We start from the raw sequence: 15,545 nt of genomic DNA on the forward strand, positions 1-15,545 counted from the left end.
ATAAACTAACTAAAGTACAAAAAATAAAAAAGAACTAAGTTACAAAAAATAAAAAAATATCTACAAACATAAGAAAAATATTACAACAATTTTATTTTCAAAACAGCTTTATTAAACAGAATAAGGATCCAATTGCAAATTGGAAGTAGCAATAACAAAAAAGGAAAAAAAACTGTTACATCACAGATTCCAAATGTATGCTATGACAAGATGCTGTTGTATTTTACAAATATATGCATCACATAAAAGACAAAAAGAAAAGGAACAAAGAAAAAGGAAAAGAAAAAAAAAACATAAAAAAGTCTATATAGGTTAATCAGTCTTGAAAAATTCCTCAGCACTCTCTTATATAAGCATCCGTGAGAAGGGAAATAACGAGGAGATTTAAGTCACTTAGTTGTAGGTGAAAACACTGCTAATAGGGCGCCATAAGATATCACTAGGTCTGGGATGTACTGTTTGGTCGTGTCAGTATGTAAGTCTCCCAAGCAATTTTCATCTGGGTGTAGATATCTATTCTGTTATTTTTCATGAAGGCATACTCTTCTAAATCTAGATAGTGGTGCAACTGATGCTGCCATTGAACTAACGTAGGGACTTCCCTGTTCTTCCACCCCCTTGCCACTAGGATTTTAAAGCTATTGCTTGCTACGTATAGTAGCTTCTGTTTGTATCCACAGATTTTGCCACGGGTGATATTAAATAGCCAAATTGTTGGGTCCGCTGGTACCTCTACCTCTAACATGAGTGAGGTTTCTCTTGCTATGTTTTCCCACATATGTTGCAGTGGTGGACATGTCCACCATATGTGAGCCATGTTTCCTGGTGTACCCCCACACCTCCAACATCTCTCATTACTGGAAGGGAATATTTTATGAATTTGTGAGGGCGTGAGGTACCACCTCTGTATTATCTTCAAGTTTAATTCCACTATCCTGCTGGATGTGGAGGTCTTCGTTATTGAAGCGAACATACGTGTTCTATCTATGTGTGAAAATTCAATGTTAAGTTCCCTTTCCCAGCTGTCCAAGTATTGTGGTGTGGTCGATGTCAGTTGTAATATAGAGTATGTAAGTGAAAGAGTCCTCCTAGTCGGAGAGGATGATTTGCATAGATTTTCAAATGGGGTTGGGGGCCGTAATAGATTCCTTCTGTCTTTGTGTTTAAAGATGTAGGAATGGCACTGTCTTAATAAAAACCAGTTTTTGAAGATAATAAGTCCGTCGTCTGTCAGTTCTCTGGAGGACTTTAGATTCTGCTCGCACCCTAGGTGGAACATCATTACAGCTCTTCGATTATTTATGAGTTGGGGATCCCTTAGCATACTAGCTCCTGGAGTAAAATCTACATTGTCAGTGAGGGGGGTCAGAGGCGAAAACCTCGAGGAGACATGCGGGTACTCTATGATAATTCTATCCCAAGTCTTAAATGTTTCCGATATTATGGCGTTTTGGGTTATGCCGGGCGAGAGCAATGCTCGCCTCTGCCAACAGAGAGTCCCTAAGTGTTGCTGTCCTGAAATATCATGTTCTAAGTTAACCCAAGCTTTGGTGTAAAAATTCGTAAACCAGTCTATGATTCTTTGCATAAATATTGCCTGTCTGTATTTTTTAAGATTGGGTACCCCCAATCCCCCATTTTTAATATGTAAGTGCACAAGCCTTTTGTTAATTCTGGCCTTACGTTTATCCCAAATGTAGTCATAAATAGTGTTTTGTATGTTCACTAGGTAGTTGGGAGGGAGTGGAATGGGTAGGGTCTGAAATAAGTACAATAATCGTGGTAAGATGTTCATTTTTATCGTGTTTATTCTTCCTAGCCATGAGATGTTATGAGACCTCCACGAGGACATGTCATTGATGATAGACCTCTGTATTGTTTTAAAATTGAGAGAGAACATTTCCGGTATGGATGGGGCTAGCATGATTCCTAGGTATTTCAAACCTGACTTTTGTAATTTGAAAGGGCAAATCTCCTGTATACGTGTTGTAAGGTGGGCATTACTCTGTAAGATTAACATTTCAGATTTGTTCTTATTAACTACGAAATTGGATACTAAATGGAAGTGGTCTAGTTCCCTAAGTAACTGTTGGATCGAATCAAGAGGGTTAGTCAGAAAAAAGAGGATATCGTCAGCATAGAGCAGGGTCTTATGCTCCGTATCTCCTATTTGAATGCCTGAAATGCCTGGGTTGTGTCGTACCTTTGATGCCAAAGTTTCCACCACACAGGCGAATAGCAGGGGCGACAGAGGGCACCCCTGCCTGGTCCCATTAGAGATGTGAAAGGGCTCCGATAGGATCCCATTCACTCTCACCCTCGCCAACGGGGCTGCATAAAGAGCGAAGATCTTAGATATAAAGGATTTATCTATGCCAAATTTTTGTAGTGTGAGACGTAAAAAGGTCCAACCGACGCGGTCAAAAGCCTTTTCCGCGTCGGTTGAGACCACCACTGTTGGTGTCTTATGAAAATATTACAACAATTTTAAACTAATTACACCTACTCTAAGCCCCCTAATAAAATAATAAAAATGCCCTACCCTATTCTAAATTAATAAAGTTCAATGCTCTTTTACCTTACCAGCCCTGCGGGGCATGCCCCAAGAAGTTCAGCTCTTTTGCCTGTAAAAAAATACATACAATACCCCCCCCCAACATTACAACCCACCACCCACATACCCCTAATCTAACCCAAAACCCCCTTAAATAAACCTAACACTAAGCCCCTGAAGATCATCCTACCTTGTCTTCACCTCACCAGGTATCACCGATCCGTCCTGGCTCCAAAATCTTCATCCAACCCAAGCGGGGGCTGGCGATCCATCATCCGGTGGCTGAAGAGGTCCAGAAGAGGCTCCAAAGTCTTCATCCTATCCGGGAAGAAGAGGCGATCCGGACCGGCAACCATCTTGATCCAAGCGGCATCTTCTATCTTCATCCGATGATGACCGGCTCCATCCTGAAGACCTCCACCGCGGACCCATCTTTTTCCGGCGACGTCCAACTGAAGAATGATGGTTCCTTTAAGGGACGTCATCCAAGATGGCGTCCCTCGAATTCCGATTGGCTAATAGGATTCTATCAGCCAATCGGAATTAAGGTAGGAATATTCTGATTGGCTGATGGAATCAGCCAATCAGAATCAAGTTCAATCCAATTGGCTTATCCAATCAGCCAATCAGATTGAGCTCGCATTCTATTGGCTGATCGGAACAGCCAATAGAATCTTAGGGGGCTTAGAGTAGGTGTAATTAGTTTAAAATTGTTGTAATATTTTTCTTATGTTTGTAAATATTTTTTTATTTTTTGTAACTTAGTTCTTTTTTATTTTTTGTACTTTAGTTAGTTTATTTCATTGTAGTTATTTGTAGATATTGTATTTAATTAATGTATTGATAGTGTAGTGTTAGGTTTAATTGTAGGTAATTGTAGGTATTGTATTTAATTAATTTAATGATAGTATAGTGTTAGGTTTAATTGTAACTTAGGTTAGGATTTATTTTACAGGTAATTTTGTAATTATTTTAACTAGGTAGCTATTAAATAGTTCTTAACTATTTAATAGCTATTGTACATGGTTAAAATAATTACAAAGTTGCCTGTAAAATAAATATTAAACCTAAAATAGCTACAATGTAATTATAATTTATATTGTAGCTATATTAGGATTTATTTTACAGGTAAGTATTTATCTTTAAATAGGAATAATTTATTTAATAAGAGTTAATTTATTTCGTTAGATTAAAATTATATTTAATTTAGGGGGGTGTTAGTGTTAGACTTATCTTTAGGGGTTAATACATTTATTAGAATAGCGGTGAGCTCCGGTCGGCAGATTAGGGGTTAATAATTGAAGTTAGGTGTCGGCGATGTTAGGGAGGGCAGATTAGGGGTTAATACTATTTATTATAGGGTTAGTGAGGTGGATTAGGGGTTAATAACTTTATTATAGTAGCGGTGCGGTCCGCTCGGCAGATTAGGGGTTAATAAGTGTAGGCAGGTGGAGGCGACGTTGAGGGGGGCAGATTAGGGGTTAATAAATATAATATAGGGGTTGGCGGTGTTAGGGGCAGCAGATTAGGGGTACATAGCTATAATGTAGGTGGCGGCGCTTTGCGGTCAGCAGATTAGGGGTTAATTATTGTAGGTAGCTGGCGGCGACGTTGTGGGGGGCAGATTAGGGGTTAATAAATATAATACAGGGGTCGGCGGTGTTAGGGGCAGCAGATTAGGGGTACATAAGTATAACGTAGGTGGCGGTCGGCAGATTAGGGGTTAAAAAAATTTAATCGAGTGGCGGCGATGTGGGGGGACCTCGGTTTAGGGGTACATAGGTAGTTTATGGGTGTTAGTGTACTTTAGAGTACAGTAGTTAAGAGCTTTATGAACCGGCGTTAGCCCAGAAAGCTCTTAACTCTTGACTTTTTTCTGCGGCTGGAGTTTTGTCGTTAGATTTCTAACGCTCACTTCAGCCACGACTCTAAATACCGGAGTTAGAAAAATCCCATTGAAAAGATAGGATACGCAATTTACGTAAGGGGATCTGCGGTATGGAAAAGTCGCGGCTGAAAAGTGAGCGTTAGACCCTTTTTTGAGTGACTCCAAATACCGGAGTTAGCGTAAAACCAGCATTAGGAGCCTCTAACGCTGGTTTTCAAGGCTACCGCCAAACTCCAAATCTAGGCCTGTATAAACTAAATACAGGATGTACATTGCACCTTCTCATTGTATAAAAAAAATTACAAGATTTTTAAGCTAATTACACCTATTCTAAGCCCCCTAATAAAATAATAAAGCCCCCCAAAATAAAAAAATTCCCTACCCTATTCTAAATTAAAAAAAGTTCAAAGCTCTTTTACCTTACCAGCCCTTAAAAGGGCCTTTTGTGGGGGCATGCCCCAAAGAAAACTGCTCTTTTGCCTGAAAAAAAAACACAATACCACCCCCCAACATTACAACCCACCACCCACATACCCCTAATCTAACCCAAACCCCCCTTAAATAAACCTAACACTACCCCCCGTGAAGATGTCCCTACCTTGTATTCACCCAGCCGGGCCGAACTCCTCATCAGATCCGGGCAATGTCTTCCAGCAAGCGTCAGGAAGTCATCGTGCCGGATGGATGCTCCGCGGTGAAGGAGCGAAGAAAGAAGATTGAAGATGCCGATTTGTTTGAAGACATCGCCGATGGAAGAAGACTCTCTGCCGCTTGCTTGAAGACATCGCCCGGATGGAAGAAGACTTCACTGCCGCTTGCTGGAAGACATCGCCCGGATCGGATGAGGAGTTCGGCCCGGCTGGGTGAATACAAGGTAGGGAGATCTTCAGGGGGGGTAGAGTTAGGTTTATTTAAGAGGGGTTTGGGTTAGATTAGGGGTATGTGGGTGGTGGGTTGTAATGTTGGGGGGTGGTATTGTGTTTTTTTTTCAGGCAAAAGAGCAGTTTTCTTTGGGGCATGCCCCCACAAAAGGCCCTTTTAAGGGCTGGTAAGGTAAAAGAGCTTTGAACTTTTTTAAATTTAGAATAGGGTAGGGAATTTTTTTATTTTGGGGGGCTTTATTATTTTATTAGGGGGCTTAGAATAGGTGTAATTAGCTTAAAAATCTTGTAATCTTTTTTTTATTTTTTGTAATTTAGTGTTTGTTTGTTTTTGTAATTTAGTTTAGTTTATTTAATTGTATTTTTAGATAGATATGTGTAGTTTATTTAATTTATTGATAGTGTAGGTGTATTTGTAACTTAGGTTAGGATTTATTTTACAGGTAATTGGGTAATTATTTTAACTAGGTAGCTATTAAATAGTTAATAACTATTTAATAGCTATTATACCTAGTTAAAATAATTAACAATTTACCTGTAAAATAAATATAAACCCTAACATAGCTATAATGTAATTATTAATTATATTGTAGCTATCTTAGGGTTTATTTTACAGGTAAGTATTTAGATTTAAATAGGAATATTTTAATTAATAATATTAATATTAGATTTATTTTAATAAGAGTTTAGTTAGGGATGTTAGAGTTAGATAGGGTTGTTATACTTAATATATATATATATATATATATATATATATATATATATATATATTTTATAATAGCGATATTAACTATATTAACCCTAATATAATTAGGGTTAATATAGTTAATATATATAATATAATAATTATATTAACTATATTAACCCTAATATAATAGCTGGCAGCGGTGTAGGGGGATTAGATTAGGGGTTAATAATTTTAAAATAAATAGTGGCGGGGTAGGGGCTCACTTTAGGGGGTTATAGATTTAATATAGCTGGCGGCGGTTTAGGGGTTAATAACTTTATTAGGTTGCGGCTGGGTTTGGGAGCGGTGGTTTAGGGGTTAATACATATTTTATTGTTAGGACAGTGAGGGGGGATAGCGGATAGAGGGTTAGACGTGTCGGGCTATGTTAGGGAGGCGTGTTAGACAGTGCGGGTGATTTAGACTTTAGTCAGGTTTTGTAGGCGCCGGCAGATTCTAACGTGCCGTAAGTCACTGGCGACGCCATAAATTTGTACTTGCGCAGATTTCTGGACATCGCTGGTTTGTCAGACTTACGGCACTTTAGCATCTGACGGCGCCGTATATGGGATAGCTCGAGTTGCGAGCTGAAACTGCGGGCGACGCGGGTTCCCTCGCTTGTGCCGCAAACTACGACATTTATCGGATCGCGCCCCAGGTCTGCTGGATTTTCAGGCAAGAAATCTGTCTCCAAACTCTACGACTAAGAATGACACACTGATAGAAGTACCATTCATCACTGATTATAATATACACTACGGCAAAATCAGATCCATAATTAATAAACCCTGACACGTACTACAAAGAGACCCTATAATAGGGGAAAATTTAGGAGAGAAACCAAAAATAGTTTTTAAAAGAGCACAAAATTTTAAAAATATTTTAGCACCCAGTACTCTAAACAAAAATGCAAAAAGAAGCTGGAATGTAGATTTAGAAGGCAATAAAATACAAGATTTCTTTCATGTAATTGGCAAGAGTCCATGAGCTAGTGACGTATGGGATATACATTCCTACCAGGAGGGGCAAAGTTTCCCAAACCGCAAAATGCCTATAAATACACCCCTCACCACACCCACAATTCGGTTTTACAAACTTTGCCTCCCATGGAGGTGGTGAAGTAAGTTTGTGCTAGATTTCTACGTTGATATGCGCCTCGCAGCAGGCTGAAGCCCGGTTTTCCTCTCAGAGTGCAGTGAATGTCAGAGGGATGTGAAGAGAGTATTGCCTATTTGAATACCATGGTCTTCCTCTAGGGGACCTATTTCATAGGTTCTCTGTTATCGGTCATAGAGATTTCTTCTCCTACCTCCCTTTTCAGATAGACGATATACTCTTATATACCATTACCTCTACTGATTCTCGTTTCAGTACTGGTTTGTCTATCTACTTTATGTAGATGAGTGTCTTTGGGTAAGTAAGTCTTATTTTTATTTATGACACTCTCAGCTATGGTTTGGCACTTTATATGTAAAGTTCTAAATATATGTTTTATACTATATTTGCCATGATTCAGGTCAATCAGTTTATTTTTCTTCTTTCAGACTGTCAGTTTCATTTTTTGGGAAAATGCATATGAATTAATTTTTTTCTTACCTAAAATTTCATTGAATATTTTCCTCTAAATTGCGAGCTTGCAGGTGCAAAAAATGCTAGAATTTATTACGTCATTTTTGGTGCGAGATTGACGTTTGACGTCAATAACGTCATTTCCGGCGTCGTAGTTGATGTCGTAAGTTTTCACGTAGTTGCGTCATTTTTGACTCTCGTGTTTGTTACAGACGTTTTTGGCTCCAAAAAATATGTGGGCTTTATACTTGGCGCCAGTTTTTTTTACATTATTTAAGTCTCACTTTTTAGTTGCTTCTGGTTTCTAGAGGCTTGTTCTGTTGTTTTTTCTATTACATATTGCAAGATGTCACAACCTGACCCTGGATCAGAATCTACTTCTGGAAAGATGCTGCCTGATGTCGGTTCTACCAAAGCTAAGTGCATTTGTTGTAAACTTATGCTAACTGTTCCTCCGGCTGTAGTTTGTGTTAGTTGTCATGATAAACTGTCAAACGCAGATAATATTTCCATTAGTAATAATCCATTACCTGTTGTTGCTCCGTCAACATCTAATGTTCAGGATGTTCCTGTTAATGTAAAAGAATTTGTTTCTAATTCTATGCGGAAGGCTCTGTCTGTTATACCTCCTTCTAGTAAACGTAAAAGGTCTTTTAAAACTTCTCATAAATCAGATGAATTTTTAAATGACCGCCATCATTCTGACTTATCTATCTCTGATGAGGATCTTTATGGATCAGAAGATTCTGCCTCAGATATTGACACTGATAAATCTTCATATTTGTTTAAGATGGAGTTTATTCGTTCTTTACTGAAAGAAGTGTTGATTGCATTAGATATGGAGGAGTCTAGTCCTCTTGATATTAAAACTAGTAAGCGTTTAAATGCGGTTTTTAAACCTCATGTAGTTATTCCAGAAGTTTTTCCAGTTCCTGATGCTATTTCAGATGTAATTTCTAGGGAATGGAATAGTCTGGGTACTTCATTTACTCCTTCTCCAAGGTTTAAGAAATTGTTGTGAGAATTCTTTCAGACCAGTTCTGGATCTACAAATATTGAATCGTTATGTAAGGATACCAACATTCAAAATGGTGACTATAAGGACTATTCTGCCTTTTGTTCAGCAAGGGCATTATATGTCCACAATAGACTTACAGGATGCATATCTTCATATTCCTATTCATCCAGATCACTATCAGTTCCTGAAATTCTCTTTTCTAGACAAGCATTACCAGTTTGTTGCTCTTCCTTTTGGCCTAGCAACAGCTCCAAGGATCTTTTCAAAGGTTCTCGGTGCCCTTCTCTCTGTAATCAGAGAGCAGGGTATTGCGGTATTTCCTTATTTGGACGATATCTTGGTACTTGCTCAATCTTTACATTCTGCAGAATCTCATACAAATCAACTCGTGTTGTTTCTTCAAAGACATGGTTGGAGGATCAATTTACCAAAGAGTTCCTTGATTCCTCAGACAAGGGTAACCTTTTTGGGTTTCCAAATAGATTCAGTACCCATGACTTTGTCTCTAACAGACAAGAGACGTCTGAAATTGGTTTCAGCTTGTCAAAACCTTCAGTCTCAATCATTCCCTTCGGTAGCTTTGTGCATGGAAATTTTAGGTCTCATGACTGCAGCATTGGACGCGATCCCCTTTGCTCGTTTTCACATGAGACCTCTCCAGCTTTGTATGCTGAACCAATGGTGCAGGGATTATACAAAGATATCACAATTAATATCCTTAAATCCCAATGTTCGTTTTTCTCTGACTTGGTGGTTGGATCACCATCGTTTAGTTCAAGGGGCCTCATTTGTTCGTCCAACCTGGACTGTGATCACAACAGATGCAAGTCTTTCAGGTTGGGGAGCTGTATAGGCGAGATTACCAATCAACATTTTGGAACTCCGTGCGATTTTCAGAGCTCTTCAGTTCTGGCCTCTTCTGAAGAGAGAATCGTTTATTTGTTTTCAGACAGACAATGTCACAACCGTGGCGTATGTCAATCATCAAGGTGGGACTCACAGTCCTCAGGCTATGAAAGAAGTATCTCGGATACTTGTATGGGTGGAATCCAGCTCCTGTCTAATCTCTGCGGTTCACATCCCAGGTATAGACAATTGGGAAGCGGATTATATCAGCCTCCAGATGTTACATCCGGGCGAATGGTCTCTTCATCCAGAGGTATTTCTTCAGATTGTTCAGATATGGGGACTTCCAGAAATAGATCTGATGGCTTCTCATCTAAACAGGAAACTTCCCAGGTATCTGTCCAAATCCAGGGATCCTCAGGCGGAAGCGGTGGATGCGTTGTCACTTCCTTGGAATTATCATCCTGCTTATATTTTTCCGCCTCTAGTTCTTCTTCCAAAAGTGATTTCCAAAATCATAATGGAACGTTCGTTTGTGCTGCTGGTGGCTCCAGCATGGCCACACAGGTTTTGGTATGCGGATCTTGTTCGGATGGCCAGTTGCCAACCTTGGACACTTCCGTTAAGGCCAGACCTTCTATCTCAAGGCCCATTTTTCCATCAGGATCTCAAATCATTAAATTTGAAGGTATGGAAATTGAATGCTTAATACTTAGTCATAGAGGTTTCTCTGACTCTGTGATTAATACTATGTTACAGGCTCGTAAATCTGTGTCTAGAAAGATTTATTACAGAGTTTGGAAGACTTACATTTCTTGGTGTTCTTCTCATAAATTCTCTTGGCATTCTTTTAGAATTCCTAGAATTTTACAGTTTCTTCAGGATGGTTTGGATAAAGGTTTTGTCTGCAAGTTCCTTGAAAGGAAAAATCTCTGTTCTTTCTGTTCTGTTTCACAGAAAATTGCTAATCTTCCTGATATTCATTGTTTTGTACAGGCTTTAGTTCGTATCAAGCCTGTCATTAAGTCAATCTCTCCTCCTTGGAGTCTTAATTTGGTTTTGAGGGCTTTACAGGCTCCTCCGTTTGAGCCTATGCATTCTCTGGACATTAAATTACTTTCTTGGAAAGTCTTGTTCCTTTTGGCCATCTATTCTGCTAGAAGAGTGTCTGAGTTATCTGCTCTTTCTTGTGAGTCTCCTTTTCTGATTTTTCATCAGGATAAGGCAGTTTTGCGGACTTCATTTAAATTTTTACCTAAAGTTGTGAATTCTAACAACATTAGTAGAGACATTGTTGTCCCTTCGTTGTGTCCTAATCCTAAGAATTCTCTGGAGAGATCTTTACATTCTTTGGATGTAGTAAGAGCTTTGAAATATTATGTTGAAGCTACTACAGATTTCAGAAAGACCTCTAGTCTATTTGTTATCTTTTCTGGTTCTAGGAAAGGTCAGAAGGCTTCTGCCATTTCTTTGGCGTCTTGGTTAAAGCTTTTGATTCATCATGCTTATGTGGAGTCGGGTAAATCCCCGCCTCAAAGGATTACGGCTCATTCTACTAGGTCAGTTTCTACTTCCTGGGCTTTTAAGAATGAAGCTTCTGTTGATCAGATTTACAAAGCAGCAACTTGGTCTTCTTTGCATACTTTTACTAAATTCTACCATTTTAATGTTTTTTCCTCCTCAGAAGCAGTTTTTGGTAGAAAAGTACTTCAGGCAGCTGTTTCAGTTTGATTCTTCTGCTTATAATTTCAGTTTTTTTCATTATAAAGATTAAAACTTTTTGATTTGGGTTGTGGATTGTTTTTTCAGCGGAATTGGCTGTCTTTATTTCATCCCTCCCTCTCTAGTGACTCTTGCGTGGAAGTTCCACATCTTGGGTATCTGCTATCCCATACGTCACTAGCTCATGGACTCTTGCCAATTACATGAAAGGAAACATAATTTATGTAAGAACTTACCTGATAAATTCATTTCTTTCATATTGGCAAGAGTCCATGAGGCCCACCCTTTTTATGGTGGTTATGATTTTTTGTATAAAGCACAATTATTTCCAAATTTCCTTTGTTGATGCTTTCTACTCCTTTCTTTATCACCCCACTGCTTGGCTAATCGTTAAACTGAATTGTGGGTGTGGTGAGGGGTGTATTTATAGGCATTTTGAGGTTTGGGAAACTTTGCCCCTCCTGGTAGGAATGTATATCCCATACGTCACTAGCTCATGGACTCTTGCCAATATGAAAGAAATGAATTTTTCAGGTAAGTTCTTACATAAATTATGTTTTTTCCCTGCATTAGTTGCAAAACCTGTAAACACAGTAACAGGACTAAAAGTGTAATTTCCACAACTACGAAAAAATAATTTATTATCAGGGACATTATAAGATGTAGTGATAAAAATGTGGTTTACGAGGGCGGAGCCATCTGCCGAAGCGACTAGAGGCATATTATAGGAGCTCCTGGATTTTGCACTGATTATTTGAGTTTTTGGGATCAGATTTGCGGTATATTTTTGAATCATCACCTGGATCTCATGCTGTAGATATATATTACAGTCTCAAAGGAACCAAGCATATACCTTACACTTTGTCTCCGAGCTCCTGCTTATTTTGACTACTAAGGCAGTAGCAGCTGCTACAGAGGGTGCTAATTTTGCTGAAAAGATCCTTCCCTACGGACAATGATGGAGAGAGTGCTCAAAGATAGACTGTGTGACTTGATAAGAGATCACTTTGGGGATCTATACGCACTACTTACTCAATGGTCTGAACAAGTTAAACGGCGACAGGCATTCCAAGATGGCGCCGGGTCACGGCAGCATTGTATTTCTCTGACAAAGCTATGTGAGGACAGTGATGATTGGGGCCTGCTGATAGATAGCGTGAGTGCAAGCATGGTTGTTGTTTCTGAGGTGTACCCACCTGGGGATTGTGAGCAGCCCAGTCAGTGTCACGGTCTGGTGTTTTCACAGCCGGACTGTGTGGAATCCCCTGGAGCTATAGAGGACTACTACACCTATAAAATGGAGCACTATAAAGACCATAGAAGCGGGAGAATGGTCAAGTATGGCAAAGATTATAAATTAGACTTTTGCTGTAAACATCCCTCCAGTTGGGATCACCATGCAGCATCTCCCGTGGCACAGTAAGCTGTCAATGCCGCATATGAAGGAGACAACGGCCTCTCATTACTGGAGAGTTATCAAGATACCTTCTAATGTTGTCACTGGAATTGGTTAAGCAGAGACAACTCTGATGCTCTAACGTCCCTTATAGAACTTTCATCATCTTTTATTTCAATGAGAGACTATCTTAGCATCAGTTGTGTTAAGCTGCACATTCTATTTGTCTTTATACTGTTGTGTTTCAATTTTGAGTTATGTTGCTTTTAAGTTGGTTAACTATATGAGTTCTGCCGATTGCAATGCCATATGTCTACAAATACCTGCTCCTTACCGATCCCCATATACCTATTGCAGTTGTGCATTATAGCACAATCCACATATCTTACATGAAATAATACATATAACTGTTCATATACATCTCTGCTGGAACGTGAGGGGAAGATCCCTAAATCTATGCTAGGTTTATTTTCTCTTAGATTGGCGTATATACACTCGGTCTATATTGCTCATTCATCCTAAAGTGTTTAATATGTTTAGGAGTTTTTCTCCCGTTATACTTTGGGAGCGAGTTGAGTAACTTAATAATTGCCATAATGCTACCCTCTCATGCAGATCACACCTCGTGACAGCTATACAACCCAAAGGGAGCTTGCTAAGAATCCAGCTGAATAAATTTATGCCCTTAATATGTACTAGGCATTTTCCTTACATATATCCTCAAGGCACATATTAGCCAATTTTAAGTGAAAAATGCTGTTACTTTATGTGTATGTACTCCAATGTTGGTGCTATTGTATAATACTACTGGAACTAGGTTTGGAACATTATAGAGATATTTTTTATTCATTCTGCTGGGCTGCCTGCGGCCGAGGTGGCCTAGCAAATACACCATTTATGTATATAGGTATATTTTAGGGTATTTTACATACAGAACTGAAATATAGTCTCTTAGACCATCTATGTTAGGGTAAAAAAATAGCAGTATGCTGATCATTACTTAAGGTAGAGGTCTATATCACAATATTGAAGATATATAAATACTATAGTAGGCTCCAATATTAACCTATTATTATGCGACTTAGCTATCTGCTAGGATAACTACTGAGCTGAGGATATCTAAGTGTTGACCATATACGGTAAGATGTTAGACCTTGATGCTATATGTCTGCCTGTAATTGCTTGTATTGTCTAGGTGTTTTCAAATTATCACCTAAAGTATGTTTCAAACATTTATGAATATTCTTATAATGTACTTTGTATGATTAGTACTGTATAGGGGAGAAACATATAATTTCTTTTACCTGTAAAGGGTCTTTATTTACTGTTTGCACTGAATTGTTAAAATGGCTTTGTTTGTTCTGATTGGTTGCTACTACATTAGCTAGGTTAGACATATATTAAAGCTTATGAGGATTTGTTGAAATATGCTTATATATTTGCTGCAAAAAGCTAAATTCCTACTCTAGTACCTAACTCACAGCACTAATAGTAACTGAGAATAGTTTGTTTGCTCATAACGGAAAGTTAAAGTATTATATTTTTACTCTCACCACCTAAAAATCAACATTTTGACTGAGCTTCTTCTAATCCCCCCAACTAATTCTACTCCAGTTTCTAACTTTACTATCACTGTCGGTGACACCACTATATCCCCATCACCCCAAGTCCGCTGCCTAGGAGTTACACTCGACTCCAATCTGTCCTTCATACCCCACATCCAATCGCTCTCTTCATCCTGTCGCAACCACCTACGCAATATCTCCAAAATTCGTCCTTTTCTGAGTGCTGAAACTACTAAACAGCTAATCCATTCCCTAGTAATTTCCCGGCTTGACTACTGTAACAACCTACTAACTAGCCTTCCTCTCTTCCGCCTCTCCCCCCTTCAATCCATCCTAAATGCCTCTGCTAGGCTAATCCACCTCTCCCAACGCTCTGTATCCACCGCACCCCTCTGTGAGTCCCTTCACTGGCTTCCCATTCACAGCAGAATTAAATTCAAAATTCTCACTCTGACCTACAAAACCCTTACCAATGCAGTCCCCCCATACCTGTCCTCACTCATCAACAAATATACTCCAGCCCGTCCCCTAAGATACAACAACGATCTACTCCTTGCCTCTTCTACCATCACCTCCTCTCATGCTAGACTACAGGACTTCTCTCGTGCGGCACCAACCCTCTGGAACACACTTCCTCGAGCTGTCAGACTTTCCCCCCAACCTCTTCTCCTTTAAATGCTCCCTAAAGACCTTCTTGTTCAGGGAAGCCTATCACCAAATCAGTAACTAATGAATTCCACTTGCCCTCATCTAACTTCAGACTAACATCATTCCCACCTTTGCAGTCCCCACCTCCTGTTTCTCACCCTCCTACCCATTTAGATTGTAAGTTCCCACGGGAACAGGGCTCCCAATTTCCCCTATATTTGTTTCTTAAATTTTGTCTGGTGTCTCATACTGTACTGTCCTTTTATCTTTGTTACCTATGAACAGCGCTGTGGAATCTGTTGGGGCTTTATAAATAAAGAATAATAATAATAATAACACAAAAGGAATGAAATATTGGGGAACAAAAAAAGTTACAAATGACTGGCGAGGTGGTGATATCAATAAAAGACTACTAAAAACAGAAGCAGAAGTTTAATTTTAACACTTTAGAACCAATGGGTTTAAATGTAGACCTTGATTTGAATTCAATATCACCTAGATTACAATTTTGTGCATTTGTCTTTTAACACTGAAAATATGGTATTTTCAGCGTTAAAACAGCACCGCAGCCATTACAAGTCTTGTTGGTATAGGTGTAGCGCAAGCCTTTTAGCCTGTAACGCAACGTCAGTACCTCACAAAAATGACGTTTTTTCATGGGATTCCCATAGCGCCAGTATTACGAGTTTTGCGGTGAGGCTAAAAAGCGAGCGTTACAGCCTAAAACCACA

The sequence above is a fragment of the Bombina bombina genome, chromosome 1 (assembly GCF_027579735.1).
Source record: "Bombina bombina isolate aBomBom1 chromosome 1, aBomBom1.pri, whole genome shotgun sequence".
In the NCBI taxonomy this organism is placed as follows: Eukaryota; Metazoa; Chordata; class Amphibia; order Anura; family Bombinatoridae; genus Bombina; species Bombina bombina.